Source organism: Rutidosis leptorrhynchoides, chromosome 7 (assembly GCF_046630445.1).
Source record: "Rutidosis leptorrhynchoides isolate AG116_Rl617_1_P2 chromosome 7, CSIRO_AGI_Rlap_v1, whole genome shotgun sequence".
Taxonomy (NCBI): Eukaryota; Viridiplantae; Streptophyta; class Magnoliopsida; order Asterales; family Asteraceae; genus Rutidosis; species Rutidosis leptorrhynchoides.
Window position 1 is genome coordinate 79367590 of NC_092339.1, and position 8601 is coordinate 79376190.

An 8601-nucleotide genomic window follows, 5' to 3' on the forward strand; every position below is an offset into this window, starting at 1 on the left:
TCTTCTTTCCAGAGGTATCACAATCTTTATTACCTATCACTTGCTCATACTCAACTCCTTTTCTTGGAAACGGGATGGGTGGTTTGTATGGTGCCACCACTGGCTTTACATACTCGGGTGGTGGTGGTGTAACTTCTTCATTGTTACTCTCATCTAAAACCTTCCCATCTTCTGGTGCTGGTTTTTCAGAATTCGTTGAAACCATATTAACATTCTCATTCCGAGGATTTACTTCAGTATTACTCGGTAGCTTTCCTTGTTCCCTCTCACTCATCATGCTAGCAAGAGTACCTACGTGTTTTTCTAGATTCAAAATGGAAGCTTGTTGAGTTCTTAATGACTGATCAAATCTCTCGTTCGTTTGGGTTTGAGTTTCAATAAATTGTGTTTGAGATTCAACTAGCTTGAATACCACGTCTTCCATATTTGACTTTTTCTCTTCGGTTTGTTGTTGTGGTTTATATAAGCCAGGTCTTTGTTGATTGAAAGTGTTGTTTTGAGTTGGTTGGTTATTCGGACCTTGTTGGTTATACCAGTTATTTTCGGGTCCTTTTGGATTGTAAAGAATGTTTTGATTTCGATTGAAGTTTAGCTTTGGCGGTTGATAATTATTTTGATAATTATTTCCAGGCCTTTGGTTCATATAGGAAACATTCTCTCGTTGTTCCAATGTTGGTTCAATGTGACAATCTTTCAATAAGTGTGGTCCACCGCATAGCTCACAACTGATTCGTATTGCGTGAATATCTTTATTCATCTTTTCCATTCGTCTTTCGAAAGCATCTATTTTTGCTGAAACGGAATCAAAGTCATGGCTAGAATCGGCTCTAGCCACTTTAGATGAACGAAAAATATCTTTTTCTTGGTGCCACTCATGTGAGTGGGAGGCTGTGTTATCAATAATTTTGTAAGCTTCAGTTGCGGTTTTCTTCATAATGGAACCACCAGCTGTTATGTCGATGTCTTTTCGTGTAGCAACGTTGACACCTTGGTAGAATATTTGTACTATTTGATAAGTGTCTAAACCGTGTTGAGGACATCCTCTCAACATCCTTCCGAATCTTGTCCACGCCTCATATAATGTTTCATTTGGCTTTTGTGTGAACGTAACAATTTCTCCTTGAAGTCTCACGGCTTTAGATGCCGGAAAGAATCTTTGAAGAAAATTTTCAACTAAGACATCCCATGTGTCAATCGCCCCTTCAGGTAACGATTCTAACCAATCTTTGGCTTCTCCTTTTAAAGTCCAAGGAAACAACATGAGATAGATCTGCTCATCTTCCACTTCTCGGATTTTGAATAGTGTACAAATTCTTTTAAACGTACGAAGGTGTTCGTTAGGATCTTCATTCGGTGCACCACTGAATTGGCATTGGTTAGTTACCATGTGTAGAATTTGTCCTTTGATTTCATAATCTGGCGCATTAACTTCTGGCTTAATAATGGCGTGACCTTGGCCCGTGCGTGTGGCTCTCATTCGATCTTCCATACTTAGAGGTTCCGTTACTTCCATAATTGAATTTGTTGAATACGAATCACTAGAGGATTCTGATTTAATGGTTTGTGGCTCAGGAGGAATAATTAGTGGTTCAAGATCTTGGAATTGTCCTTGAATATGCTCCGGGTTCTTAATTGTGAAGTCGGGTTCAAAAGATGGATTATCGGAAATTTGAGTTGGAGTTCTTGTTCGACTAGATGACGATTCTAAAGAAAAATCAACGGCGACAATATTTGCTAAATGTCTTGATCTAGTTACAGGTGGTGAACGTACAAAAGGTGGTGAACGTCTTGTTCGGTGCATTCACTGAATATCCTATTAGTTTTTAAAAGGAAAGAAAAATTATAATAAGTTATCCAATCAATAGACTTTTCTGATTTTGCCCACGTTTCGAATAGCCAAAAGATGCAGCAGAGGGGCAGGATTCGTTTGGTCTCAATATAATTGAGTACTGTTTGGCTCCAATAACCTGGTCCACGTACAAATCCAACTATTACTACGAACCAGAAAATTTTGATGTCTATCAATTTAACCACTCAAAATAAATTTTCGTAATTTTAAGAAATTTAGATAAGAAGTAGAATAAAAATCTATGTCCTAAAACTAGAATAGCGAGAAATAAGAAAGAAAAAGAGTTCGTCGAAAAAGGTCGAAAAAGAAAAAATGGTTGAAAAATAAAAGGTGACGGAAAAATAAAAGAAACTTATAAAAACTTAAAAATACTTGACTAACCTAACCTTATTACTACAACTAACTTAAAATTATAATCGCAAATTGAAATTACTAATTGAAATGATAATTGATACATAGTAAAAGGTGTCTAAAAATATTAAAGCTTACAGGAAAAACTAAATCCCAAATGGAAATAACTTAAAAAGAAACTAAAACTTAAAAAGGCGTCGCAAAATTCTAAAGTACCTAAATCTTAGTCTAAAGAAAAAGCACTTAAGGAATTCTACGGCAAAGCCTAAAAATCTAGGAGTAAAAATAACTATAGCAAAAACTAAGTTTAAAATTAAATATGAGCTAAAAATACAAATATTACGCTACAATGATTAAAAAGGGACAAAATATAAAAATATACAAAAAGTTGTAAAAATTACAATTTTTATAAAAATATTATTTTTATATTATTTATTTAATAAAACTACTAATTTTACAATTTAAATAAATTAATTAAACTAAAAATACAAATTAAATAAAAAGTAAAAGTAAAAATAAAACTAATAATAATAATAATAATAATAATTAGGGTTAAATAATAATAATAAATAATTAATAATCGTAATTAATGCAGGATTAGGGTTTTTTTGTCGCCTGTCAGAGAAGCTCCGCGACTTGCGGTATATAATGCTTCAAACCCCGCGACTCGCGGGGTTTCAAATTTCAGCTGACAGCTTTAAATTCGACGCGTTTTTTCTTTATTTTTTTTATTTTCTGTTTTCTGATTTTAAATAAATAAAAGATATTAAAATAAAACTTATATTTTTATAAACTAAAATAAAAATAAAGAAACTTATAAAACTTAAATATTTAACAAAATCTTAAAAATAATTATATTTTTGTTTTTCTTTTTATATTTTCGAAAAATTAAAACGTATTTTTACAAAAACGAATTTTTATAAAAGTAAACTAAAAATCTTTTTTTTTTTTATATTAGCGTTGCGCTTCCGGCTTTTAAGATAAGTTCCCCGGCAGCGGCGCCAAAAATACTTGATGTTATGCGAGGTGTATATAAAATAGTTATTAATTTTAGCAGAAAATACTATTAAATACGATACAATTTTACACAAGATATTTATTTATTTATAGAATGGATATACTTAAACCTTGCTACAACACTTATAGGCAGTGTACCTAATCGTACAGTAGTGTAGTTTTTAGTAAGTCCGGTTCGTTCCACAGGGAAATCTTTAAACAAAGCTCAACGCTATATTAGTTTACTTTTATAAAAATACAAACATATATATAAGTAATATTATTATTATAAAGGGGGGTTTTTACCGTTTAATGACCGGTTTGTCGATTTTAAGACTTTAGTCGCAGTTAAAACCTAATGTAAAATATTAAATAAATAAAAGACTTAATTTAAAGCGTAAAGTAAATAACGATAATGAAATTGCGAATAATAAAAGTGCGATTAAATAACAATAAATAAAAATGCGATAATTAGAAGTGCAATTAAATATAAAATGAAGGAAATTAAATATGAAATAAAAGAATTATGCTTATTTAAACTTCCGTAATCATGATGTTTGACGTGTTGATTTTAGTTTTATGCCCATGGGTTAATTGTCCTTTGTCCTGGATTATTTAATATGTCCGTCTGGTTTTTGTCCATAACAGTCCATCAGTCATAAATATAAAGTGCGAGTGTCCTCGTCAAATTATTATTATACCCGAAGTTAAATATTCCAACTAATTGGGGATTCGAATTGTAACAAGGTTTTAATTCTTTGTTTAATGAATACACCAGGTTATCGACTGCGTGTAAACCAAGGTTTTACTACTTTGTTAACAATTACACCAATTACCCTTGAATGTAATTTCACCCCTGTTTTAATTATTCTAGTGGCTATTAATCCATTCCCGTGTCCGGTTAAATGAACGATTATTCGTACATATAAATACCCCGCCCATCGTGTCCGATCGAGTGTATATGGTAATTTATAGGGACGCCCAATTGTAAATCTTTATATTAACATTAACAAACTTTCATTTAATTAAACAAATATAAAGCCCATTAATAGTCCATAGTCTAATTTCCACAAGTGTCGTTCTTTTGTCCAAACCCCAATTATGGTACAAAGCCCAATTACCCAATTTTAGTAATTAGCCTAACATCATGATTACTTCGTTTTAAATAAGCATAATAATAACTTAGCTACGAGACATTAATGTAAAAAGGTTGAACATAACTTACAATGATTAAAAATAGCGTAGCGTTACACGGACAGAATTTCGACTTACACCCTTACAACATTCGCTAACATACCCTTATTATTAGAATTAAAATTAAAATTAAAATTAAAATATAAATTATATATATATATTTTACGTATATATGAGAGAAGAGAGAAATAGAATATCTCATTTTGATCAGAATTCGGTTTGCTTTATAGGGATTTTTGATTTTTGGGGCTCCGCGACTCGCGGTGAATTTTGCCTTCAAACTCCGCGAGTCGCGGAGTTTGAAATTCCAGCTCACATCTTGGAGTCTTTCTCTGCCGACGGTTTTTATTATATATATAATATATATATATAATTAATATAATTAATTATATATTATATTATATTTATATACATAGTTAACTTGTAATTTTTAGTCCGTTGCGTCGAGCGTTAAGAGTTGACTCTGGTCCCGGTTCCGGATTTTCGAACGTCCTTGCGTACAATTTTATATTTTGTATTTTGCGTTTTGAATCTTGTACTCTTGTAATTTCGAGACGTTTCTTATCAATAATTGGAACCTCTTTGATTGTCTTTTGTTCTTTTGAGCTTTTTGGTCGTTTGCGTCTTCAATTCGTCGAATCTGTCTTTTGTCTTCACCTTTTATTATTTAAACGAATATCACTTGTAAATAGAACAATTGCAACTAAAAGCTTGTCTTTCTTGAGGAATAATGCTATGAAATATATGTTCGTTTTTAGCATTATCAATGCTACGCCTTGGGAAGAATTTAAATCTGCTATGATCGAGGAATACTGTCCGAGGACCGAAATCCAAAAGATGGAAATTGAATTTATGCAATTGAAGACCGTAGGGAACGACCTTAACAGTTACAATCGTAGGTTTTTGGAGTTGGCTCTTATGTGCCCGACCATGGTCACCCCCGAATTTAAGCGCTTGGAAAAATACTTCTCGGGACTTCCTAAGTCCATCAAGGGCAATGTTACCTCATCCAAGCCACCAAGTGTCCCCGAAGCAATGCGCATGGTGCATACTCTCTTGAATCAAATCATCCTTGACGAGCTGGAGAAGGCTAAGTTTGAAACTGGTAGTGGCGAGAAGAGGAAATGGGACAACAACCACAACAACAACAACCGAGGTAGAAACTATGATCAAAACCCGGCAAAGCGACATGAAGGTTTCAGGCAAAACAACAACAACACCAACCCCAACAACAACAACAGCTCCAACCCGAACTACAAAGGAACTTTACCACAATGCAAGAGGTGTTATAAGCACCACACCGGGTATTGCAATGTTGTCTGTGAGAAATGCCAACGGACTGGGCATGTTGGTAAAGATTGTAAGGTTACTACTTTGAACGTGAAGCCAAACCACAACAACAATGGGCCTAGGAAATGTTATGAGTGTGGAAAGACGGGCCATTTCAGGAACGAGTGCCCAAACAAGCGTAAGGATGGCGGACCACCACGTGCTAGAGCCTTCAATGTTAATGCAAGGGACGCCCGCGACAACCCCGACTTGGTGACAGGTATATTCAAAATCAACAATCTTTTAGCTTCTGTCCTATTTGATACTGGTGCCGATAGGAGCTATGTGTGTAGACATTTTTGTGATAAGTTAGATTGGTCGTTAGTTCCTTTAAAGGAAAGTATGCTTGTCGAGGTAGCCAACGGAAAACTTGAAAAAGTGGACCAAATTGGCCGAGGGGCTATTATCAACATAGCCGGTGTAGACTTTGAGATAGACTTGATACCCATTAAGTTGGGAAGTTTTGATGTTATTGTTGGCATGGATTGGTTGACTAAGATAAGAGCCGAGATTATTTCTGGAGACAAAGCTCTTCGTATACCGCAAGGAGATGGCGAGCCATTGATCATTTATGGAGAGAGATGTAGCTCTCAATTGAACCTCATCAGTTGCATTAAAGCACAGAAAATAATGAAGAAAGGACGCCTTGCTGTCCTAGCTCATGTGAAAACCGTAGGAACCGAGGAGAAGAAAGTGGAAGATGTGCGTATTGTGAACGAGTTCTCCGATGTCTTTCCCGAAGAATTGCCTGGATTACCGCCACCGAGGGCAGTAGAATTTCAAATCGACTTAGTGCCAGGAGCTGCACCTGTAGCTCGCGCACCCTATAGACTTGCACCTTCCGAGATGCAAGAATTGCAAAGCCAGCTACAAGAGTTACTTGATCGAGGGTTTATTCAACCGAGTTCTTCGCTGTGGGGCGCGCCTGTGTTGTTTGTAAAGAAGAAGGATGGATCTTTCCGAATGTGTATCGACTACCGTGAGCTCAACAAATTAACAATCAAGAATCGATATCCTCTCCCACAAATTGACGATCTTTTTGACCAACTGCAAGGATCGTGTGTTTACTCAAAGATCGATTTACGATCCGGCTATCACCAGTTGAGGGTGAAGGAAAGTGACGTGCTGAAAACTGCATTTAGAACCCGCTACGGACATTATGAGTTTCTTGTAATGCCATTCGGTCTGACCAATGCACCTGCTGTATTTATGGACCTTATGAATCGTGTTTGCAAGCCGTACTTGGACAAATTTGTTATAGTCTTCATAGATGATATCCTCATCTACTCTAAGAGCGAAGAAGAACACGAGCATCATCTCCGATTAGTACTTGAACTTTTGAGACGTGAGCAACTTTACGCAAAGTTTTCCAAGTGTGAATTCTGGTTGAAGGAAGTTCAGTTTTTGGGTCATGTTGTGAGTGACCAGGGCATCAAAGTTGATCCCGCCAAGATCGAAGCTATCAGCAAGTGGGAGACCCCCACTACTCCGACTCACATCCGCCAATTTTTGGGTCTTGCCGGTTATTACCGAAGGTTTATCGAAGGTTTCTCTCTGATTTCACGTCCGCTAACCGCACTCACTCACAAAGGAAAGAAATTCGTTTGGGGAGACGAGCAAGAGAAAGCGTTTCAATTCTTGAAACGAAAGTTAACCACCGCGCCTATCCTATCACTTCCTGAGGGTAATGACGATTTTGTTATTTACTACGACGCCTCGAAAACTGGTTATGGTTGTGTGCTTATGCAACGCACGAAGGTCATCGCCTATGCTTCTCATCAACTTAAGATCCACGAACGAAACTATACTACACACGATCTTGAACTTGGAGCCGTTGTCTTCGCGCTCAAATTGTGGAGGCACTACCTTTATGAAACTAAATGCACTATCTTCACCGATCACAAGAGTCTCCAGCATATATTCGATCAGAAACATTTGAATATGAGACAACGAAGGTGGATTGAGACGCTAAATGATTACAAGTGTGAACTTCGCTATCATCCGGGTAAGGCCAACGTTGTTGCTGACGCCTTAAGCCGAAAGGAGAGGTCGGCACCTCTTCGCGTTCGAGCATTGAACATCACGATTCATTCCAACCTCCAGAACCAAATCCGAGCAGCCCAAGAACAGGCTCTCATAGAGAAGCACTTACGATATGAATATTTGAACATTCTCGTCTCTAAATTCGAGGTTAGAGAATCCGGACTCCGATGTTATGCCGGAAGAATTTGGGTACCACGCTATGGAGACTTACGGAGCCTCATATTGGATGAAGCTCACAAGTCAAGATATTCGATTCATCCCGGAGCGGGCAAGATGTACCATGATATTAAAGAACAATATTGGTGGCCGAATCTCAAGAAAGACGTTGCAGCTTATGTTAGTAAGTGTTTGACTTGCTCAAAGGTTAAAGCCGAGCATCAAAAACCTTCTGGGTTACTCCAACAGCCGGAAATCCCACAATGGAAGTGGGAGATGATAACTATGGACTTTATCACCAAACTGCCAAAGACAGTGGGCGGATACGATACCATTTGGGTTATTGTTGACCGTCTTACCAAGACTGCACATTTCTTAGCAATGAAAGAAACCGATACAATGGAGAGACTTGCTCAACTTTATATTAAAGAGGTTGTATCACGACACGGTATACCCTTATCGATCATCTCCGATCGCGATCCTCGATTTGCTTCTAGATTTTGGCGTTTTTTGCAAGAAGTCATGGGAACTCGCCTCGACATGAGCACTGCATATCACCCTCAGACTGACGGGCAAAGTGAACGAATAATTCAAACCTTGGAGGACATGTTACGTGCATGTGTTATTGATTTTGGAAAGGCCTGGGAAAGACATTTGCCACTCGCCGAATTCTCTTACAACAA

At 36.9% G+C, this 8601-nt stretch overlaps 1 non-coding gene across 1 annotated transcript; it reads left to right on the plus strand.

The window, feature by feature from the left end:
* Positions 1–1022: 1022 nt before the first annotated feature.
* Positions 1023–1129, plus strand: LOC139860712 (small nucleolar RNA R71). Its single transcript, XR_011763338.1, has one exon. It is a non-coding gene; the product is annotated as a small nucleolar RNA R71 (small nucleolar RNA).
* The last annotated feature ends 7472 nt before the right edge of the window (positions 1130–8601 follow it).